Below are 26,024 nucleotides of genomic sequence, written 5' to 3'. Positions count from 1 at the left end.
TCCATGATGTTGCGATCTTCCATATGAGTTACTGCTGCAATTCTTAGGCTGGGCACTATGTATTCCATCAATATTACTGCTTCTTGTCCGTAAACCAGTTGAAAGGGTGTTTTCTCAGTCAATTTCTTACAGGTAGTCCTATATTCCCATAGAACCACTGGTATGCGCACACCCCAATCATTCTTATTAACATTACAAACTTTTGTAAGGGTATTCTAGAATATCTTGTTGAAAGATTCAAAACTGCCATTTGCCTGGGGGTGATATGGCATACTCTTCTGATGGTACATTTGGAACTCTTCTGTTAAAGTTGCGATTATCTCATTCAAGAAGTGTGACCTTCTATCACTCATCAGAATCTTCAGACATCCAAATCTTGACATATTAAACTCAAATATGAAATTTGTAGCAGTGTTTGCGCTACAATCCTTCACAGGCTATGCCTTGACCCACCTGGTTAAGTATTATGTCACAATGATAATATAATGCGCTCCCATCTTTTTTCCTGGTGGATGAATAGGTCCAAAAAATTCAAATGTCCATTTATCAAATGCTTGTAACATGACTCGTGGATTTAATGGAAGTTCATCCCTTTGCGATGGTCTCCCGGTCCTTTGACACACACCACACGCACTGCAGTATTCATTGGAATCTTTATGTACTATTGGCCACCATAATTTTGCATGTAAGATCTTCTACACAGTAGCCTTACCTGCATAGTGTCCTCTAGTGACACCACCATGTGCTTTAGCTAGAATACTGTCTTTCATATTTAGGCACATATCGACATAGAACTTCATCCGACGCCATCTTATATAGTTGTCCTACAATAACAGAAAAATCGGCAGCCCTGACAACTAGTTACTTCTTTTACTGCATCGTATAACCTTTAGGAGCTATGCCAATAGATAAAAACTGAATGGTGTCTGCAAAATGCTCGTCTACAACCCTAACACCAAAGAGTTGCACGTCAGGTAATCCTTCCTCAATATTTGTAGGCTCTTCTCCATTTTTGATCCGAGAAAGGTGGTTTGTTCTAGCATTCAATCTCCTAGGCTTCACTATTACTTCAAAATCATATTCTTGGAAAAGTAGCAACCATCTACAAATTCCCCCCCAACACAGGCTTATTGACCAGGTACTTCAAAGCAGAATGGTTCGTGTAAATCTTAAAGTGCGCACCTAGTAGATAATTGCTAAACTTCTGTAGTGCATAAACCACGACCAAACCTTTGCGCTCTTTGGTTGAGCAGTTCCTTTTGGCCTTAGATAATTTCTTACTGGTGAAGGTAATTGGGTGATCGATATCTCCTGCCCCTTGTTATGTTAAGACGACTCCCAATGCTATGAAAGACACATCCACGTGTACATGAAATTCCTTCTTCCAATTTGGGAATACTAGGATTGGTGCCATAACCATGTTCTCCTTCAGAGTATCCAAGTTCTTTTGACAATCATCACCCTAGAAAAATGCAACATCCTTCTTTAACAACTTCTCCACGGGCATAGTGATCTGCGCATATGCCTTAATAGACTTCCTATAGTACGCGATATGACCCAATGTCGCACGTCAATCTGGAGCTGCTTTACGTTCCTAGGGGTCTCCAGATTGATAATTATGGTGATCTTGTCAGGGTCTATCATAAATCCCTGCTTATAGAAAATGTGTCCTAACAATATTTCGTAAGGTACACGGAAAATGCATTTCTTCAAGTTCAGAGAGATTTGCTACTTCCTATAGGTATCCAACATTAGGTGAAAACTAGAGACATGCTTCTTGACCAACCCAAACACTGTCCAATCATCGAAGTAGACGTCCAAAAACTTATGAATGAACTCCTTGAACGTTGCGACAACCACTCTAGAGAAAATTGCATGAGAATTTTTAATTCTAAAAGGCATAACTGTATACTGGAATTACCCCCATTCTGTAGCGAAGGTAGTTTTGCTTCTATCCTCCAGCGTGATCTTAATTTGGTGGTATCTCGAGAATCCATCCGTAAATGAATAAGCTTCTTGTCCACCAACATTCTCGAGAACTTCATCTGAAAATGGCGTAGGGAATGGATCATGGACACATGCATCGTTTAACTTCCGCAAATCTACACAAATACTGATATCGCCTTTTGTTTTCTTCTCTTGGACCACCATAGGACTGACCCACTCAGATTCTTCTATAGGATTGATTATTCCAGCTGCAAGCATTTTATCGAGTTCCTCTCATACCTTTTCCTTGTATTTGGGGTTCAATCGATATGGGGATGCTTAATTGGTTTCACATCGGGTTTTAAATTGATCTTCATCACCCCCAAATCTCGTACTATCCATTTTAAGTCAGAGAACTTGGTTGGAAATAAATCATGATATTCATGTAATAATTCAGCTACCTTATCCACTGTATCTTCATCCCAATAGTCGCCAATGTTTGTGAATTTTGGTTCTGCTTCTGAACCAATGTTCCCCTACTTTGTGCAAACCGGTTGTGAAATATCAGGGATCTCCGCACTAGGTCCACCAACTTCACGATGTCCCTCTAATTCAGGGATATTAATATTCCATAGATCCTCATCATCTTCTTTGTTCTAACATTGTAACATTCTAAAGCATGTTGCAGCTACATATTCCAGTCAGGTTGTACCCACGTGATAGGTTCGACAGGCGTTCGAAAGGTTGTTGCTTTAATTTCCTCAAGCACTTCATCAATGCATGTGAACCCATCTTCAAAACTAAATGTCATCAAGAACCTTTCTTTCATCTCATCCCAGTTAGCGGTCCCGTGTCGCAGTTCTATTTCTAAATACCAGTTCTTCAGGATAACATCCAGGGTATGAATAAAGATATGCACCCACTTAGGTTGACGTATATCAGCCCACGCCTTAGTCCACAACGCCAAATGTTCATGTGGATCATCCTTCCCTACGTATTTTTCAGTGAGTCAGGTGTTTGCGTAGCCAAATCTTAATCACGTCATTCGACAGTCAACAAAATTATCCCTGTGCGTACCCCACCATCTTGTAGGCATAGCTCTTAACGCTAGATATAAGGTCTGAAACCGCTGTTCCTCTAGTAAATCCCTTTCAAAATGTTCAAGAAATATATTGACATCACCCAAGCCGTCATCATAGGGTAACTTACATACCTCAGTAGATACACAACATAGAAATTTTATAAGACGATTATATCTTAGCGTAGAGACCTCATGCAACCGATTCTACCAGTTTTCTAACTCCTCATCTGAATCTGATTGGCAGGAACTGTCCTTCTCCCAGTTGATCCTTCCATCCACAGTATGATTGATCCAATCTTCATTTCGCATAGTTAACTTATAGATGTGATCAATGTCGTCATCTTCATAATAGTCACGGTTCAGTTCTGCGTATCACGCACCTTCAACTAGATCCAATGAGACTATTACTCGAAGTTCATTCTTTTCAAATACCATGCTTCACTTCCTTAAGTTAATGATTTCATTCATGACAAAGGCCCAATGAATCTCGAGAAATGTTGGGTATGGATTACTATCATCAACAACCTCAAGAACTTCGAAATCAACCACTACTCTTGCACCTTCAATATCTACAATTACTCCATGTAGGCGCCCCATTGGAATTATCTTTTGCTGATTCGCCATGCGCAGCTGAATTGGTGACCACTGTAACTTAGGCTTTCCCATACGTTCCCAAGTCTGCTTTTGCGGTACGTTAGCATCAAAGCCCAAGTCTAGGATTACCTTATCCATTTCGAAATCACTAATTTGCGCAGTCAGCTGCATCTCCCTATTGGTTATTTTCTTGCTTTGGTTTACCTTATTGACTGCGCGCTATCCTAGTAATGGCTTATCTTTCCTAGCGCAATTATCTATCAATTCTTGCAGTCCCTCTACTACCTTATCATCTCGTAGTAACTTCATGTAGGTCTGCAGAAACAATTTCAACACTGTGGGATCTTAATCTTGTGTTGCAGTAGCATCTTCAGATTTCTCCTTTCACAAGACTATCGACATCGGGTTCTGAGATGTAGAAGCACCTGGACTCATAAATTTATTTCTTTCCTCTATGAATGTCTCTTTTTCTTTATGTAAATCAAACCCAACATTATTCTCACCAAATTTTTGGAACCATGACTCTGATTTTGGTTATTTTCCTTCAACCTTGTCTTCACCAGTGGCTACACCGCTTTGTGTAACTATGTTGAAACTAGGATCGTCTTCGTACGGCTCAGATCTCATCATTTGAATATTTTGTGTCAGTTGTTGATTCTTATTCTCCTGCATCTACGTTATTAAGATCGAGAAATATTGTATAACATGATCGAATTGACGACAATACTGACAGAAAGGGTGTGTTGGAGTCTGACAGTCACGCACAAAGTGTCATGGTTCTCAACAGTTTTAACAAATAATCTGACCCCGACCTCTTCCAGCTCCTCCTCCTCGTCCTCTTCACCATCCTTAAAATCCTCCATGAGGTGTAGGTGAGCCTTGGTCATTCTGCATGCGGTTTTCAGCCTACATCCTATACAACAGAGTTTTTCCATCATTAGTTCATAGCTTTGACAATCCCTCTCGTCATGACCAACTGATTTACAAAAGTTACAAAAACATTTCTTTGGATACTGTATAAAATTCTATAATAGGGAACAATTATTGGTCAAATGTTGTCTTGAAACTTGGAAAATACTACAACAGGTACTTGCACCGGTGCTTGATCCAGCAGAAGACTCTGGTTTTAGCGGATTAGGACCTCCCGCTTCTATATAATCCTAAAATACAGGGCATTGATCCTTATAATGACCTTCAACCTTGCATTTTGTGCACCAAACTTCAGAATGTGTCTCTGACTTAAACTCCTTTCCCTTCTTCAGATCCTGCAACTCCATATGCAAACTCGCTAGCTGTGCCTGGATCTGCTGAACTCCTGCATTTGTATCCTAGATCGACGAAGCTTCTAGCTTCATCGTGATTTCCAATGCTTTGGCCTGAGATTCAATCTTCTACTGACATAATTGTTATCTTAAGTGAGGTAATAGCGAAGCTATATACCAGTCCCTATGTTGTTCATCTGAGATCTGAAGGTTAGCTTGACTCAGTAAGCACTTCAGTCACTGATCTATATCCCATGTAGATTCATTAACCCTCTACTTAATCTCCTTGATCTCAGTCACACACTGAGCTTTCGACTTCGGCTTCGTAAATTTCACATTCAGTGCATCCTTTGTATTAGCCAATGAAGCAACCAAGTGAGTTGTCCTGTATCTGATATACAAGGTAAGCACCCTGTCCTGTAGTATTGAAACCAGTTGTGCTTTATTCTTATCATCATCATTGATCTGTTGTGCTTTCCACATAGCTTATGCGACAAACCAAAACTGTTCAGGATCCTCTGGTCCGTGACCCCTAAATATGGGCATTTTCACTGTATTTGCTATACTAAATAGTGGAGGTGCGGGTGCATGAGGTGGAGGTGACAGTGGACGTGGAGTGGTTTGATGTTGAATTCCATAAGTATCCTGATATACAGTCTGCGCCACACCTCTGGGCGCTCTAGGGCTGCTTCGTTCTTCTTCACTTTCAGGCTCTCCCAAAAAGGGACTTTGTTCAATTTCGACAAATTATTCTTGATCTACTCTGAATCGCTTTCCATTTTGTGTAGATCCAGTCAAACCCCTCTTAAACATTAAGGTAAAGTTTCACACAAAAACATTTTAATCTAGTTTTTTAACGATTTCAAGTACTTACCTCTCAGTCCTTTGAAGAATCGTCGTTTAGCTTCTCTATAGGACACAAATGTATATATTGCAAATTCAATGATGAAACCGCCCAAGATACTATCAATCCAGTAATCAACAACCCTTGTAACCTTATAATCAGATATTTTAAGACATTTGACTAATTCTGCAATCCACACAATAGGATCGTCGTGTTTCCAGGTAGGTTCACTATCTGCTAATTTGGACAACCACTCGTATAATTCGCAAGGGAACGATGAAAATAAAACTTCATGTACTTCTGTGTAAAGATACCTCTATAACCATTTTTTTTTTAAGCGTGGATTCCTATTATCCTATCCATCAAAATCATACATCTTTCGATCTGTCCACTATTCAATTTCCTTCTTAGTCGGTATCCACTTATGCCGCATCACACATCCCTCAGATAGATCCCAGTCCTGAAAAAAAACCATTTGTTGGCTTGAGGGGGCTTGGACCCAGGTTTAGAGTTAGCTACACTGACCAACAAAACCCTACACTACCGTCCCTTTCGTCAACAACCCCTGTAGCACAGACTACGATTTTACCCGAGGCAGTATTGGGGGATGCTAGAACCAGGCTATGCATCCAGAAGGATATGTGATGTGGTTTAAGGTGTTTCCTGCAGTTTTAGTTATGATCTTACATTCGCGAACCCTTATTCATGAAATTAAGTGATTTTTAGTTAAAGAAAGTTACAATCGCACGTAAACATCTAATCATGCATAAAATAACATATAATAGTAGATCCCGTTCTTCGTGGAGTTCTTAAGATAAAATATAGATAAATTTCATTCGGTTGTGCGAAAATACAAAAAATACACAAGTGCATAAAATTAGACATAGAGTTGCTTCAAATATGTTTTATTACTTCAGATCTTCCTTATAGAACTTTCCTGACCCTGTGCACATAGCTGCAGGGTCCCGCGTACTCAGTTGTAGACTTACCAAGGTCTCCGCGCACTCAGCTATAGAAGCCTTCGCCTGAATACATAAAGATCTTAAAAAATAAGACTCAAAAGTATTTCATCCATCAAGTAAATAATTTCCTTAGAGTTTCTAAGACACCTTTTTATACTCTTTTTTATTACAATACCAAATTATAAGGGGTTTTGACCTTCCTAAAACCCCTTGACTCCTATTTGACCTGCGCTACTCATGCTCCACTCCTCAAAATGCAGAGACTTACAATATTTTAATAAAATTGACCCAGGGGACCCTGTCCCAACACACACACACATATAATTGCAGGCTAGGTCGACGCCTCTTTAAGCTCAGGAAGGATAGCATGACGTTGTAAGCGCATGAATCATAAGCTCAAGAGAGATAGCTCTATAGAGATTTACCACCATACATATGGAAATGAGTGGGGGTTGAGCCTTAAGGCGTTAAGGGTCCAACCTTGAGTTGCATTAGCCCATGTGTGCAAGCGTTGTGATCAAGCATTGAGGGGAGGGGCTCAAGTTTATATGTTATTTCACCTCAGGGGTTAGACTTCATTTGCTAAGGGATAAAAGATAGAACCCCTTCCAACCCATATGGCCAGGAGCCATAATCAAGGGCGTAAGAAAGAGAGATTTGAGTCATGGATGCTGAGGAAGAATTTTCACCGTCCACGTGTCCTGAAAGAATTACCCCCAAAGATTTCGAGGGGAGGCCTCAACAGTCCCGTTAGGATTTAATCGTCGAGACGACATGGAATAGTGGGGTTAGTTGGGAGGGAAACCTCTGTTGAATCTCTGCCATTGATTGGTAAGAATGATCCTTGCCATTGGATGGACCCTAAGTTGGTTTATAATGCAAATTTTTTTTACCATGAAGTGGAAGACTGGTGGGACCCACGACCTCCATGATAGGCGATGTGGCCTCAGGTTGATGTGGCACCGTAGGAGGAGGACACGTCTCAGTTGTATTTGAGGGTTTTGTGGGACCAAGTGGCCTATAATTGGGTGACACATGACACTCTTAGAGTGGAGCCACATGGAGGATGTGATGTCACCCTGATGGTAAATGTCATTGATGTCACCCTCACACCACTACACCAACGAATTCATGAGATGTTGGGTGCAATCCCATTTGGATTTTATTCTTGGGGTGATGTGGCATTGAGGTCCCCCACAGGTAAATATGTGCATTTGGAAGAATATGGTATGGTTACGAAGAGCAGTTTACATGCTTTCTTGGACTCCACATAACCCCGATAGATTTTAATGCTTCTTAAGGGTAAGAGGTTGGGACAATGTGGCCGGGTGGAGACCTAGCGCGTGGCTGCAACAAATGATGTCATGATGCATTTGAGGAGGGTTCCACGTGGGATCCATATAATCCCAAAAGCTCCTCCTTAGAAGTTTAGACGTGGGACTCCAAAGGAAGTTAAAAAAGGTTGGAATTTTTAGACCCCATTTCCATAACTGTTACCTTGGATCAATTCAACATAGTAACTGCCCTGTTTCTACCCTAGTAGGACGATGAGTGGTAAGGGGGTGTGTTACAAAGTGGTATCAGAGCTTCCAGATTCAACACTTAGACTATATGGGAATTATCACATAGGAATGAAGAGCAAAGGTTCAACTCTAGACCTTTGGGAATAAATGGCTATCCTATTACAAAATTAACAAAGCAGTAGGTCCAATGCTTGGATATTTGGAGCTAGGGTGTAACTCTAACTCTAAGTGTTGTAGATGAATGTGGATATGATTACATGTTATTTATAGCATTTGATTGATATTTGTACACTAGTTGCAAGGATGTTCTAGTATGATTGATTTTGATTTAAAAATGCAATGTTATTGCATATGTTTGCTATTAGGTATCTTGAAGGCTTGGACAATCTATTGTTGTGACCATGAATGCTTGTTATTGCTTTAGTTTTTGCAGAATTACCTGCATGGTTTTGTGCATGATTGATTGCAGCGTACCAAGACTATGGGTTAAATGGTGTATTCTTACACTCTTGGAATGAGTAGGAATGTGAATGTTTATATGATATGAGGGATTGGGGAAATCCCTGTGTTGCTTGTATTGCATAGCCTAGTTTTTGTTGACTGAAATATAAATATAAATATAGATATATATACATATATATGAAAAATTGAAATCTTGAAACCAAGATGATGTATATATTAAATTAAGTTATGGTTTGAGACATGTACCTGATGAGAATTTTGAGATGTAAGACCAAATGCATGGTAATTTTCTTTGTTTAGCATTGCAAGATGAAAGTTGGTATATTTGTTTGCATTCATTTGGGAACTAACAGTTGAGTATATGTGGCAGCGCATAGGAAGAATCCGTGGCAAGGAAAGGGAAAACATTATTAATGGAACTCAACATGAACCAGGGAAGTTCTCCTGGAAGAAAAAGAACCTTCAGTAATTTGGAGGTTGAGCTTAAGGAATGGAAGGATAAGCTCAGGGACTTGGAAGATGAGCTAAATAATTTCAAGTAAAAAATTAAGAAGCTCACCCAAAAATATCAAGGATTGACCAAGTGGAACTCTGAGCTGCAAAAACATCTACAGGAATTGACTTATCAAACTAAATCCTCAAAAGTGGAAAAAGATAACGGTAGGAAGAGGCCTTGTGAGACTGAAAAGGAAAAGAATCCCATTTGATGTTGGTTATGTGGGGAGGGGGAACTTGAGAAGGGATTGTCCCCACATGAAGAAAAAGGAGGACAACCCTTGAAAGCCACAAGGACATGAATCAATAATGCAAGATGTCAAAGAGGAGGAGGGGGCATCCCCTCAAGCTCCATAATATATATATATATATATTGGAAAGGAATTCCCTTGCAAGTTACTTGATGGGAATTGAGACTTCAAGATTTGTAAGAACCTTGGGAAAAGTCTTGGACTAATATCTCTCTCTCTCTCTCTCTCTCTCTCTATATATATATATATATATATATGTATATAAAAATGAAGGACACACTGAACTCTGAGACTCATGGGAATCGAGTCAATTTTTGGGACTTATTTATTTTAATGCTTATGTGTTGTGTTTTTAATTTGTTGGCCTCATGGATTGTTTATCACCTTGATTTCTAAATTAAGTATGACCATGAAATGATGTCAATATCTATATATATATATATATATATATATATATTTTTTTTTTTTTCTTACTTCTTTTGTTGATTGCCATTTGTTTATTTTGAATTTTCCTTTTGCTTTCCATGCTTGGGGCCTTGGAAAAAATTCGTTAGGCATGGCAGAGTAACCACATAGCTCTGGTAAGAGAGTCTATGAGGCCCTACGCATAAATAAAGAGCATGAATACAAAAATGATAAAGGTTGGGTTTGGGCGATGGGTTAGGAAATACCATCATTGGTTTATATTGGAGAACAACTCCTAAGTGTGACAAGATGAAGGAATGAAATTGTGTATAGGCTGAAAATGGTTTGTGTGAACAACAACAACAATACAGGGAGTTCTCTAGAACTCTGGTTTTATTTGACATGTATTAGTGTATATTATGTCCATGACTAAGTGGACAACAATATGACATCCAATAAGGCTAGTTGGCTCCATGGGCAATAATGGATAGTGAAATGGAAACCATAAAAAGACACAATGGGTGTTCTCTAAACCTTGACCTTGCTTAATATATGTATGTGTGTGTGTATTCATGAACATGATTGATTACTGAAGGCATGTTAAGCCATTGTGATTGTCAGGGATCATTCTTATGGGATAGTGATGATATAGATGGCATGAAAATTTTCTCAGTTGTGTGAGGAATCAATTAGGAAAGAGGTAGCCCTAGATGATTTATGATTTTAGATGATGATAATTCCCATAATTATTCCCACGTTTATATTATGAACAAGGAATGTTGAAGGATATATCAACAGAACGAAAGTGATGTGATTTGCAACATGTTGGGACAAGCATGGATAATTGAAGAAATCACAGACCCAGGATTTGGGTTGTGGACACACGCAATAAGGCGTGGGAAAGACACCAGAGGTGGTGTTTCCTGGTGTCTGTGGAGAAAGACAATGCGGTCTATAGATTTTCAATATTATTGTGTAAATGTTGTACTATGCCATGTGTATTGTGTGTGTGATGTGTTATAGCATGTGAATTCATTGTGTTGTATCATGTGTATATGTGTATGTGTTGTTTTGTACACTATGTATATGCACATGTGTTGTGTAATGTTTTTGGACAGGTAGGTATGGGACTATTTGGACTCTTGTGATGTGTAATGTGTTGGGACAGGCATGTATGGGACTGTCTAAACCCGTATGATCAAATATACATGTATGGGACTGTTTGGGTCGGTTTTAGGATAGGTAGGCCACATGAGATTAAGGGATGTCTAGTCCTATGAAGGTGTGGGATACACCTATATTCTTGTCAACAGGAGACTACTAGGATTGGTAGTTCCCATATTTGAAGGGATATGGATGGGAGTTTACACACACACACACACACACACCATTGGATGATTTCCAAAGTGGGGAAATCAATTTTTTAGGTCCCTATAATAATAGTAATTCCCCCATTACTATTTTCATTATAACCCTTATTGTTATTATTATGCCCCTATTGTCCCCATATTATTATTAGTGTGCCTCATAGAAGCCCACTATTGTCATTGTTGTGCCCCTGTTGTCCCCATATTATTATTAGTGTGCCTCATAGAAGCCCACTATTGTTATTGTCGTGCCCTTATATTATTATTGTTATGTCGACTTTGATTATATTGTGATCCCTTATACTCCTATATATAGAAAGGAGGTTTAGTCATTTGTATCATCTAAGAATTGTTCATTTGTGTAATGTAAAGGAGGTTTCCCCCTCGGAGGCTGATTTTGAAGTCATTGATCTATCTTTTCTATATTTTTGTGAGCTGGTTCATAACATTTGGTATCAGAGGTTTGGATTCTAGGGTTTTGCTACTCCAAACAGGTCATCGTGGAATTTTCGCTATAACTTTTTTTCCGTGATGTTTCAGAAGCTAAAAAAGAACCCATTTTAGACGAAATCTGGATGCTCCTCAGGTCCAAATTTCAGATCTTTTATTGCTATATTTTCGGAGATATGATCTAAGGAAGTTAGGGTTTTTGTAGGATCCCAAATTACATCCAAAATAGGTGACCTGGGGAAAATCGTCATAAATTTATCTCTGAGTATCAGATTGAAATTTCATAATAAGTTACAGAAAGAGGATGGACTGTAGTTTTCTGTGCATCGTTTTCAGGTCCGAAGGTTGAAACATTGACATGTGGAACTTCATACAAGTTCACTCTACTGAAAAAGTGTATAATCAGGTCATCTTGGGAGATTGGGCATAGCTTTTTCTTGGAGAATCCAATTTATATCAGACTGGTGGCATTGGAAAGAGGACTCAAAGGGCTACCACAGTTCACAATTTTTAGACCTTGGAGATCCATTTCAGAGATACATCAAATTCAATATTGAGCTCCTACAAAGTGAAAAAAGATGTGTAGTTTTTTAATTTTTTTGCATAACTTTGGTTTGAAAAATTAGTTTGAAGAAATTCAAAGGGCATAGTGAAGCATAATTATCATTAATTTATGCCTCAAATAAAGAAAATAGAAACACCTAGTAAGCAACTTGAAATCTCTAGCATGACTCATGAAGAAGAGGAAGAAATGCAACATGATATATCAAAATTACGAGACCAAGTGCAACAAAATTCACTCTCACAAAAAGTAACAAAAGCTAAGATGGATGGTTTAAAGAAAGGCATGGAAGCTAAGATGGATGGCATGGAAGCTAAGATTGATGGTTTAAAGAAAGGTGTGGAAGCTAAGATGAATGACGTGGAAGCTAAGATGGAAGTCAAAATGGAACATTTGAAGACAGATTTGACAAAGTTGCTACAATAAATGTTTACTAATGGTGAAAGGATAGTAAAGGAAACTCATGATGAGAACAAAAGAAATGTTAATAATGATTTCATAGACTCTAACATTGGATTAAATACCCAACATGTTCCAAAGATCAATATGAGGAACTTTGATGACAAGGATGTCGTAACATGGATACTACATATGGAGCAATATTTCGATCTCCATAATGTGCAAAACACAAAAAAGGTACACATTGCAACTTTATAGTTGGAACCAAATCAGTTTGTATGGTATCAATGGCTTTTCTCTCATAAACAAATTGTCACTTGGGAAATTTTTACAGAAGAAATGATATCACATTATGAGGATACAAAAAGCAACACCTTTTTTAGCCAATTGATAAATCTCAAACAAAAGGGTTCAATGATGGAGAACATTGACAACTTCCAAAAATTGAATATAAGGGTAAAATATATTCCATAGGATCATATGATTGATGTGTTCATAGGGAATTTAAAAGATAACATCCAACATGAGGTTCATCTTTGGGAACCTGATTCATTGGAGAAGGCATTCAGGTTGGCAAGAAAAATGGAAATCAAAATTATGGCAATCAGGAAGCCTAGCACTCACAACTATAAAGATGGAAGTGTTGTTACCCCTAGCCTTCCACAACCTACAAGGTTTACACCACAACAATTGGAAGGAAAAATATCAAAGGGTTTTGTTACAGTTGTGATAGCAAATACACTAAAGGTTGTAAGTGTGCTGAGAAGAAATTATTTTGAATAGATTGTGGAGAGGAGGAAGAAAAGGAACAAGAAATGTAAAAATAAGAGGATATACACTAGGAACAAACCCTAGAGGAAGAAGAAATGAATTCGACCATATATTGTAATGAATTGGCTGGAATTACCACTCCTCAAACTATCAAGATAAAATGACATATCAAGAAGAAAAAGGTAATAGCGTTGATTGATTCGGGCAATACCCATAATTTTATTCATTGTAAGATAGCCAAGGAATTGAATTACTTCCTATATCTAGCACCAGAGTGTTAGGTGATGGTTGCAAGTGGAGGAACCATAAATTACTCTGGAAAGTTCCATAATATCAATCTATCCATGGGAGAATATGTATTGAATAGCCTAATTCTTTCCATTCCAATGGGTGGTGTTGATGTTGTACTAGGAGTCCAATGGCTACAATCCTTGTGTACAATAGCTTTTAATTTTCAATAACCTTTCATGAAATTTTGTTCGGAAGGAAAGGAAGTTGAATTAAGGGGTATCACAGGGAAACTAGGAAAGATAATAAGCTCTAACGGAATGAAAAAGCTTCTAAAGAAAGAATAACGAGGCATAATTGCACAATTATGTTTGCTAGAGGTTCCCACATCGAATTCATCTATTTCTCTAGATCTCCAAAAACTCATGGACAATCATTCCAAGGTATTTGAGACTCCCAAAGGCCTCCCACCTATTCATGATCATGATCATGCTATTCATTTGATTCCATGAAGTGTTCCTCCAAACATTAGGCCTTACAGATATCTCTATGCCCAAAAGAGTAAAATTGAACGTATGGTTGCAGAAATGCTAGAGGATGGTATAATTCAACCTAGTCAAAGTTCTTTCTCTGCTCCAATAGTATTGGTGCACAAGAAGGATAGATCATGGCGCATGTGTTTGGATTATAGGGAGCTCAACAAGCTCACTATTAAAGATAAATTTCCCATTCCTGTCATTGATGAATTATTGGATGAATTGCATGGATCAATTTACTTCACCAAGTTGGATCTTCATTCAGGATATCATCAAATCATAATGAAGACTGAAGACATTCTGAAAACAACATTTAGAACTCATGAGGGTCATTATGAATTTTTGGTCATGCCTTTTGGCCTTACCAATGAACCTTCTACATTTCGAGGTTTGATGAATTCCATTTTCAAACCCACCCTTAGAAAATTTGTGTTAGTATTTTTTGATGATATACTAATCTACAACAAGTCTTGGAAGGATCATGTTCAACATGTTGATAGGGTGCTTAAACTATTGGAGGAGAAACAATTATATGCAAAAATATCCAAATGTTTCTTTGGAGTACAAGAGGTGGAATATCTAGGTAATATTGTATCTCATGAAGGTGTTAAGGTAGACCCTAGCAAAATTAAATCCATTAAGGAATGGAAAATCTCCACATCCATAAAACATTTGCGAGGATTTCTCGGGTTGACAAGGTATTATCGTAAGTTTGTTAAGATTTATGGGAGAATAGAAACACCTCTAACAAATTGAAGAAAGATGCATTTTCATGGAATCCAGAAGCAACAAAGGCCTTTGAACATCTTAAAGAGGCAGTGTGCCAAGCACCGGTCTTAGCTATGCCGAAATTCACAAAAACATTTATTGTGGAATGTGATGCCTCAGGAAATGGAATTGGTGTTGTTTTAATGCAAGAAGAAAGACCCATTGATTTCCAAAGTCGTCCAATCAAAGGAAAGTATTTACACAAAGCTATTTATGAGAAGGAAATGTTGGCAATACTACATGCACTTAAGAAATGGCAACCCTACCTAATGAGAAGACACTTCAAGGTAAAAACGGATCATGATAGTCTTAGATACTTTTTAGAACAAAGATTATCTTTAGAAGAGTAGGAAAATTGGGTCACAAAGGTGTTAGGTTATGACTTTGAAATCATCTACAAAAAAGGGAAGCAAAATGCTGTGGCAGATGCACTCTCAAGAAAGGTTGAGGATGTGGAAGCATTGCTTTGTACCATTTCTATTATCCAACCATATTGGATAAACGAAGCAAGGGATGAATGGAAGAATGATGAAGAAGTGTGGGCACTCATTCAAAAGCTACAACAAGATCCCAATACATCTAATACATTTAGATGGAAAAATGATTCGTTATGGTACAAAGATCGCTTATACCTATGTAAAAATTCCCAACTCAAACAAAATATTCTTATGGAACTGCACACTTCTCCCTTAGGAGGACACTCAGGATTTTTAAAAACTTACCATAGGGTTAAGAAGGAATTTTTTTGGGATGGCCTTAAATTGGATATTCAAAAGTTTGTGGTGGAATGTTTGGTTTTCCAACAAAATAAAGTTGAAACAATTAAGATCCCGTGTCTATTACAACCTTTATCCATTCCAAGCCAACGTTGGGAGGCGGTTTCAATGGATTTTATCACAGGTTTACCCAATTTCGAAGGAAAGAATGTCATCATGGTGGTAGTTGACAAAATTACCGAGTATGCACACTTTTGTGCATTATCTCATCCATTTAAAGCCAATACAATTTCTACTGCATTTATGGAAACAATTCAAAAGCTACATGGAAACGCAAAGATTATTGTAAGAGACAGAGATCCCATTTTCTCTGGAATTTTTTTGACAAAATTATTTTCTTGTCTCGGTACTCAATTAGCTCATAGCTCATCTTATCATTCTCAATACGATGGGAAAATTGAGATATTAAACAAATGTTTGGAAGGATATCTTCGTTGCTTTGTCTTTGATAAACAGACACAATGGGTCAAATGGTTTCCTCTGGCTGAATGGTGGTGTAACACTTCCTTCCATACTGCAGCAAAAATGATCCCATTTATGGCACTTTATGGATATCATCCACCATACATCACATCATATTTAAGAGAAAATTCTAAGGTTCAAGCAATGGAAGATCACATCGAGCATCAACAACAAGTTCTCCAACTCTTAAAGGATAACCTCACTTTGGCACATAATAGAATGAAAAAACAGGCAGATCAACATCGCAACGAAATAAGTTTTGATGTACGTGACTGGGTATTCCTATGGCTACAACCATATAAAAAAATGTCCCTCAAGCAAGATAAGAAGGATAATAAATTATCACCAAAGTATTATGGTCCATACAAGGTGTTGCAAAAGATTGGTACTATGACATACAAATTGGAGCTTCATGCAACTTCCCGAGTGCACCCAGTTTTCCATGTTTCATGTTTAAAGAAGGTTATAGGTGACCTTCTTCAGACCTCAAAGGTCTACGCAACATTTGAATGAATGGTCAAGTTGCTTAATAATATTGCTCACCATCGAATGGAAAATTAAGACTCATTGAACTCCTAGGTAAACAACTAGAGGCTTGAGGGGGCCAACCATTTTCTCCATCTTTGCCTAACCATTTTCTCGACCTTCTTTTCTTCTACGACGATGTTGGGTTGTGTTATATTCTTTCCACGACTAACCCCTATATTAGGTGGGTAGACCTACCTATGGTTTTGTGCATGGATTTCGCACATGGTTTTGGGCGCGATGGTTTTCGGTACATGGTATTTTGTAGATCCAATCAAGAGAACTATGGTTATGTTCTAATCCAGGGTTAATGGACTAGGGATTATGGATGCTTCAACATGTATATATATGTATTGTAACATTGAAAGGAATATAATGAAAAATAAATCTAGTAGTCACAGTTTTGGGATCCAGGGGAAAATCTCTGTGTATATTTGCTTTATGTGTTATGCTCTTGCCATTGTGTATTTTCTGTTTTTAGAATTCGTACTCGGGTAATTTATGTACGGGGTTAAAACCTACAGGTGAGGCACATGTAGTCCATGCAAACTTTATACATTATAATTTACCATCGTTTTATTCGTAAGTCACCATTATGGACATAACAAAAATAAATTTCCACATAATGGCATGGGACCTAGCATGACGGGCACGTGTGTCATCATTCCATTCTCTGGAACATACCATGGGCATATCATAATGCTTCCCTCCTTACCCTCAACCTCATTCATTTCGTCTTTGAGTCCATGTCACTACAACTAAGCATGTGTTTCTTAGTTTGGCTGAACTATCTCACTACTTTTGTATATAGGATTGTGTTGGTGGGGTAGTCTGAGTCCTGAATCGCTGATCGTTGGCCTCACATGCTTGTTTTGTTAATTTTTCCTACACCTTTGTTTTTGTTGGTTTTTTCTTTTACTTCAATGGCAGTGATTTTTTCCTTGTCACAATATCTCGTTAATGGTAATTCAATATTGTTTTCCTAATTTCTAGACTACCACTTAATTTTTGTTTTAAAATTTTATATCAGGTTGCGAGTGAGTTCAGTGAAGGCTTGAAGCTGAAGCCTGGCTAAATGACAAAAGGAAACAACAAGATTCCCTGCCAAATGGTGTCAATCCTCTTGTTCTTGTAGCCGATGTAAGAAGGAAAATTGAGACCTTGAACCGGTATGTTTGGATTATCTTACAAATTTTCTACAAAACAATTGTTGTACCTTAATTCTCACTTTTAGATAGCTTGACTAAATTGGATATCTTTTTGTTTTTGAAGGTATTCTTTTTCATGTACCGTTAATTCATCAAAGGTGCATAGGGTTTCCCATCATTTAATACTAGTGTGGATTTTTTATATTATAAAAAAAAATTGTGCTTAGTAAATGCTCATTTGAAGTTTTATAGACAACTTTATTTGCGTCTATACTAACGTCTATATCTATTTCAAATATTCTAAAATGTGGTAGTGTTGCTAATTACTTATTGCTAAACAAACTATTTCTGGTGTTATATATGTTAGTCTTTTTTTGAAATGTTATATGTAATATGCTGCTAGACACACTAATTATTGCTTTTATTGTGTTATATTAGTGAATTTTGAAATGACTCTGCTTTGAATGATGGATATGCAATTTTTGTTTGTTTGTTTTGTTTAAATATGTGTAACCAATCTAACAAGACATTTTTATAGGTTTTTTAAGCATATAATGACAAAGCCAAAACTAATTCTTGCCAAGCCACCAACACAGTCACCACTAGAACCTCAACCCTCTGCTAAAGCTCAGGAAAGTGAGAATGCACCTCCTACTGAGCCCATGGAGATGGAAAATATTCAGGCACTTGAATCCGAGTGACATGTTTGACTATATTGTGTATGCAGTTATAAACATATTTTTCATGTTTTCATTGGATGTATTTTAAAAGTTTGAATTTCCCTTAAGGTTAGCCACAAGCTAGTGGGTAACAACCCCAAATATTGTATATGTTCTTATGTGCAGGAGGATCAAACATTTCATTGAACTATATGATAAATTGATCTTGTCCATTTAAGGGATGAACATATAAAGAATTGGATTGTCCATAGCCGCTTCGATGAAATTGCCATGGATTTCCCTTGAGCTCTTGCTATGGCTCAAGAGGGTTGCTTGTCATTTTACTTTGTCAGTTTACAAACCTTAAAATGAAAAATAGTTTGTGGTTTGCCTCTATAAAATATGAAATGCTTTATGAAAAGTTTTTGGTCTCTTCCCGAATGAGTTTTTTCTTTTTGGTGTGAATATTTCCACCCCTTTTTTAGCATTTTGCATGTATATCTATTGTAAACATCTTGTCCAAGGGATAGGATATACTCAACCATTTTAAATGAATGAATGATTATCTCATCCTCGACTGGTTTTCCATTTTTTTTTTTCATTTTTAACATACAAATTTTATGAAAGCAAAAGGGCATATAGTCGGTGCCATTAGATAGCTTGAGAATATGTAATTCAACTTACCTTGTGTTGTAAACATTAGCGATGCAAAATTTGTCATCAATATCTAATTTCTTCAATCTCTCTTGAAGATATTTGCATTTTCCATACCATCTAGGCAATCCTTAGGTTTTATTACACACATTTATCATCTTATTACACACACTTTTAGGCATGCCAACTTCATTAGCGCAAATATGCTTGAATAAAAGGAAAGGGTTAAAATTTTTGATCTGGTATATTAAACAAAATATTTCTAAAAAAACAAATAGTTAAAACAAGGATCTAAGGATATATTTAATGGTATATTGGATGAGGTTTCAAAGAGTCATGGTGCTATCCAGTAAGAAGTTGTCGGCCTGAATTTTTTTATTATGTTTCTCACAACAGAGCATTATCTTTTTACTTACTAGGCTGCAAGAATGTACCTTATTTTCTAGTTCTTCGTTATTTTGTACTTATTTTACCATATTGTGTAGTTTTGGTGTAGTATTTGCTTGTTTGAATTGGAAATAATATTATCCTGTGTCAATGGGTTAAATCACAAAACACTGGATAAAACAATCTTAAACTTGGAGATGGAGCTAGCAACAAGGGAAGCACATGATTCTTTATTGAGTGGTTCTCCTTGTAAGAGTTACAAAGAACACAACACGTTTAGAGGGAAACAACCACAAATTATTCAATCACAGATAGAGACAAGAATGGAGAACAATGGAGAATAGAAGAAAAACACATACTTCTATTAATCATGGAAGGCCTTGCCTTGGCTTGGATTTCTCAGTCAGAGGCATATACAAATTTATAGAGGAAGAAGGACGATATAGAATTATGCATGTGATTTAGATGGCTGCATAGTGAAAATATAGAAATTAATGGGCGGTGTGGTAGGTTCGGCATGGGTGTGGCAGCGATGACTGAATATGGCAGAGTGTCGGAGAGTCAGCGTCGACGTTGGAGCAATATGTGTCGGCTTCTCCATTTGGCTTCGGGTTTAACATTCTCCCACTTGAAGCCGAATGAAGAGTCATGAATCAAGTCACACTGAGTCCTACCATGCCTCTACATAACTCATGTTTGTTTCTTACTATAATCTTAGTGATCATATCAACAGGGTTCCTATCTGTATGGATATTTTCCAAGGATAATTGTCCTTCCTCCAACACATGCTAGATCCAATGGTACCTTAAGTCAATGTGCTTGGTTTTTGAGTGAAATGATGGGTTTTTCGCCAAGTGAATGGAACTGTAACTATCACAATATAGCACATACTTTTCCTTCTTTATTCCTATCTCTCCTAGGAATCGCTGCATCCACAACATCTCTTTACAAGCCTCTGTTGCAACTATGTACTTTAACTCTGTTGTGGGAGAACTACTATTCTTTGTAGCCTTGACACCCAAGATACAATTGCACCTACAAATGTTTACAAATAGCATGTAGTGGACTTTATGGTGTCCATATCTCTAGCCAAATCTGCATCTGTAAATCCTTCAAGCACAACCTCATTATGACCAAAACATAAACAATAATGACTAGTACCCTTGAGATGCCTCAACAACCATTTTACTGCTTGCTAATGTTGTTTCCCTAGATTGTCAAGAAACTTGCTAACTGCTCCCATTGAATATGAAATGTATGGTCATGTACATACCATGACATACATCAAGATGCCAACTACTGAAGCATAAAGAATCTTACTCATTTCTTCCTTCTCCTTATCATCACTAGGACATAACTCAATACTCAACTTGAAGTGAGCTGCAAGGAGTGTACCAATTGGCTTGGCAACCTTCATATTAAACCTGTCAAGCACTTTCTTGATATATTTTTCTTGTGATAACCACAACCTTTTGTTTTTCCTGTCATGCATGATCCTCATGCCCAATATCTATTCTGCTGGACCCAAATCCTTCATTGCAAATTTGCCACCTAAATCTTTCTTCAACCTATTTATCATATTTTTGTCATGCCCAACAATCATGTAATCCACATATATATACTTTCCTTGATTTTACCTCTTGATATAGACACAATGGTCAACTTCCAACTTGTGAAAATATTCCTTGAATGCATTTGAGAAATTTTCTCCATCATTATTTGTTCTCAAACACTTGAGAAATTTGTTAGTCTCTCTTTCAACAACAACATGGAATTTTTGAAATATTTCAAACACTTCATTTTTACTTTTCATAGGGTAGGCCCAAACCTTCTTGGATGCATCATTTATAAATGTTACAAAATATGATGCTCCTCCTAATGACTTGATGTTAAAAGGCCCAAACAAATATGAGTGTAACAATTATAACACATTTTTCTTTCTGTCATGGCCACCTCTAAGAAATGAAACCTTTCTTTGTCTACCATATATGCAATTCTCACAAAGATCAATATTGTAGGATTTCAAACATGGCAATAAATTTTTACTGACAAGGATTTTTAAGCCCTTCTTGCTCATGTGACCCACACGCTTATGCTATAGATCTATTGAATTTCCTTCTTTTGTTACAACAATCAAATTTGATTTTCCTATCATTGCCTTCAATGTATATAATGTTCTTGTATTGGGTCCTCTCACCACGACCAATGCTCCTTTGCTAATTTTCAAGCCTCCTTTTCCAAAGCTTGTGGAATAACCTTCATCATCTAGTCGTCCCATAAATATCAAACAAATTTTTGGTACATGCCTGACATGTTTCAATAATATATATTTTCCATCATTCATCTTGATATGGACATCTCCCTCTCCAACAATACTGCAAAAAATGATTATTCCCCAAATGCACTCTACCATAATCACCAGGATTATATGCAACAAAATTATCTTTACATGGGGTTACATGGTGAGATGCCCCAAAGTCAAGGATCCAATCAAAGCTACTGCTATATGTATATAAACAAACATCCTCAACTGAAATAGTAAACAACACATCACCATCTGTGACTACAACAATAGTCTCACCTTCGTTTGTGTTGGATGACTCGTGATTTGTACTGGCTAGTCTCTCTCAACATTCTTTCTTCATGTGCTCGATTTTCCATAATGAAAGTAGATGATCCTGCCCCTCCTTCATTTTGATCAACCTCTCAATCTTGATCTCCCTTGTCAGCCTCGATCAATTCTCCTGAAATGATCAGTGAGAGCTAGAGCTTCTCCTCCCTGGTTTTCCACATTTTACTTGCGTCACAACTCCTCATTCATTAAATTGCTGCTGACATCATCAAAATTCAGGGTCCCTGCAGGTGCTGAAGTACTCATAGCTACAATTAAATTTTCCCAGCTGTCTGGCATAGAACAAATTAAAAAATTGGCTCTAATTTCATCATCTAGTATGATTTTAACAAAGGCACGCTGACTAGTAATAATATTGAATTCATTCAAGTGCTCAACAACTGAAGCACCCTACTTCATCTTGAGATTGTAAATCTTCTTCATCAAGAACACTTTGTTTGATGTCGTGTTCTTCTCATATAGATCATGGAGCTTCTTCCATAATCCTTTTGTCGTCTTTTCTCTGTACATATCAAAATACACATTATTTGCTAGATATTTACGGATTGTTGCAATCGCCTTTCTATCTAATGTATTCCACTCTTCATCTGTCATTGATGAGGGTCTCTTTGTTACACCCTCAATCGGAAAATACTGATCTTTTAAAATTAGTATATCCTCCATATTTCCATAGGGAAAAATTAACCCCACTCAACTTCTCCATGTCAGTTACTGTTGTTGTCTCCATAATAAATTCACACCCCAAAAAACAAGTTGTCGCTTACAAAACACAAATTTTGATCTCCTTTAAAAAAATATTATTTTTCACATATAATAAATATAACAAACCAATAATATCCTCTTTTTTTTATTATATATAATTAAAAAAGAAGACCAAACTTATATTCTATGGTGAATATAAAACATATATGAATATATATGTTCCACCGTAACCACCGAATTATGATAAACCATATATGTATGTTTCACCATAATATATCAACTCCTTTTAAATTTTCCCATGTCCTATGTACCAAGAAAAATATGAATGCAACCATGTAAGAAGATTACTTGTCTACCATGGGGGTCCTGCATGCAAGCAATCTGAGGGATGTTGCAAACAAGGCTTCATTTGAAGCAAGTATGGCAATTGGTCCTTAATGTTGTGAGTTATCCATAGTTATCCTTATGTGACTCGTAATATGGGACTGTCATTCACAATGCGAGGCAATGGTTTTGCAGGGCTTCCAGAGCATGTACTGTCAATCCATGGTTCAACTCTCATAAAGAGATAGGAAAATACAACATGAACTTTAAGGTTTATACAATAACCTTCCTTTGTGGTAGGATTGCATTTCTTGATTAATTTAAAGCAATTAAGAAGTATATGACCTTACTGCATTGAACTTTTATTTTCTTTTTAGAATTTTCACTAACGGTTGTTAGGGATTACAAATCAAGGCCTACTAGGAGTGATGTGATTGGTATTTATTTGGGTACCACCAACTCATGTGTGGCCATCATGGTATTTGGTTTTTATTTTTCTACTAACATTTTGACAGTCTAAAATACATTGACAAAGATGCTTTGGGATTAGGTTTCCTTTGCTTTTCCCTAAAGTGATTATTTTGGATTGTAATTCACAATGTGAGGCAATGATTCCTTAAAAGTGGAAATATATTTCTCTAGATCAAATAGTAGCTCAGTTCCAATCTATATTATTTGGACCTTTTCGTTGAGCAAACAATTTGTCAACAAAAAATTCCTTCTCCAGTTCTGCTAGCATTACTCACTTTGCTTCTTTGCTTTCTTTGACTTATTAGCTTTCTGCTTTTTCTTTTACCTTTGCCTGTTGTTTTGCTTGCTTCAACTCTTTTCTTCTTTCATCTTTTGTAAGCTTCTATTTGGTTTGTCCAACATAAATTTCTCCACTTGCGTTGTTTAAAAAAAATAGTTTCTTCAACATTATGATGAACTGACCATGTTGAATAGCCTCACCAACCATATTGACAGACCATATAGATGAACTGACCTTGCAAGCCATATCAATGCTATCTCTTGAAACCAATGCTGATTACTTAGGGACGTGGCATCTTGGGACAATGAGATCCCATAACATTTATCAAAATAGAAAGAATTAATGCTCCAGGCACTGCCAATTCCTAAATAAATGCCTCTAAGACCACCTTTGTCATTCTAACCACAACAAATGATAACGTTTAATATTAGGCTAACTATATCTACCAAATTACACATTTTTACAGCTAAATTTAGCCTTCATAACCATTGATCAGAATATTGTTCTCCTCTCCATTTTTACCCTTTTATTCCTATTGCTTCTTCTACAATTGTTGCTATTAGAAACATAAGAATATCAATCTGAACAAAGAGATTTACAGAAACATAAGAATATCAATCTGAACAAAGAGATATACATTATATATATGTTCCAAGCATTTTGTGTGTTGTTTTGGAACTGACAAAACTCATTTTGTATTTAAGGTCAACAATGCATATGGGCAATAACTGGAATCTCCATCCTACCAATCCATATGGGTGGCATTGCCTGCAACTACCACCCTGCGTGGAACCTTGTCAATGATGTGGAGTCCACATGTGGATGACGCAACAATCATAAATATAAAAATGATTACCCATTACTTAATGATGTAGCATGGTTGTCCCACAAATTTTCTGGACTTGAAAATATTAGTGTTGAGACGTATTATTATATAAAAAACAATTTTTAATAAATTTTCATTTCAATCTGTTGATAATCCCTTGAGTTGTGAATGCTTTCCCCAATCCAAAGAAATGATCTTATGGAAACGAAACTCTATTAATTCCTTCAAAGTTGAAATATGTTTCTCTGGATTAAAAAATAGCCTGATTCCAATCTCTATTATCTGGACCTTTTCATTAAGAAAACAATTCATCAACAAAAAGGTCCTTCTCCAGTTCCTCTAGCATTACTCACTTTGGTTCTTTTCTTTCTTTGACATATTGGCGTTCTTGATGTTAGGTTATTTTACTTTGGTTATTTATTTCTTCTCATTCTCTGCTTTGTCATGCAAATTATTGTAACCTTATTAGCTTTTTATTGCAGGTCAAGGTCACAAATGGTGATACTTTTTTGGGTGGTGAGTATTTTGATAATGCTTTGCTCCAGTATTTAGTTGGTGGGTTCAACAAGACAAAAATTGACTTGTCCTAGGATATGCTAGCCTTATAAAGGTTTCAAGAGACTGCAAAAAAAGTGAAGGTGGAGTTGTCATCTTCTTCTTCCAAAACACAAACATGTAAATCCTTGAGTCACCTCTCATACAAAGATGGGAAAATACAAGAAGAACTTTCATGTTTATACAATAACCTTCATTTGTGGTAGGATTGCATTGCTTGATTAATTTCCAGCAATTAAGAAGTAGATGGCCTTACTGCATTGAAAATTTCATTTTTCTTTTTAGAATTTTCACTAATGGTTGTTAGAGCTTACAACTCAAGCCTTGCTGGGAGTGATGTGATTGGTATTGATTTCGGTACCGCCAACTCATGTGTGGCCATCATGGAAGGGAAGGTTAGTTGTTTATGCTTGAATGCTAAAGTCCTTATTGTTTTCTCTAGGCTGAGTTGACAAAATAATTAGTATTTTGATTTTCATGCATTCTTCTTATTAGACTATTTTTTGAAAATCTGTAGAACCCAAAAGTAATTGAGAACTCAGAAGGGGCCAAGACAAAACCATCTATTGTAGTTGTGAATCAAAAGGGAGAGATACTTGTAGGTATTCCTGTCAAACATCAAGTTGTGACAAATCCAACAAATATTGTGTTTGGAAGTAAAGGTTTTATAGGAAGGTGTTTGATTTAATGTCATTAAAGAAACAAATGGTTATGCATGGGTAGAAATAAATGGGAAA

Source organism: Pinus tabuliformis, chromosome 1_2, assembly GCF_031772625.1.
Source record: "Pinus tabuliformis cultivar Carrire ecotype Pingquan chromosome 1_2, CPIR1, whole genome shotgun sequence".
In the NCBI taxonomy this organism is placed as follows: Eukaryota; Viridiplantae; Streptophyta; class Pinopsida; order Pinales; family Pinaceae; genus Pinus; species Pinus tabuliformis.
This window is presented reverse-complemented; position numbering follows the sequence as displayed.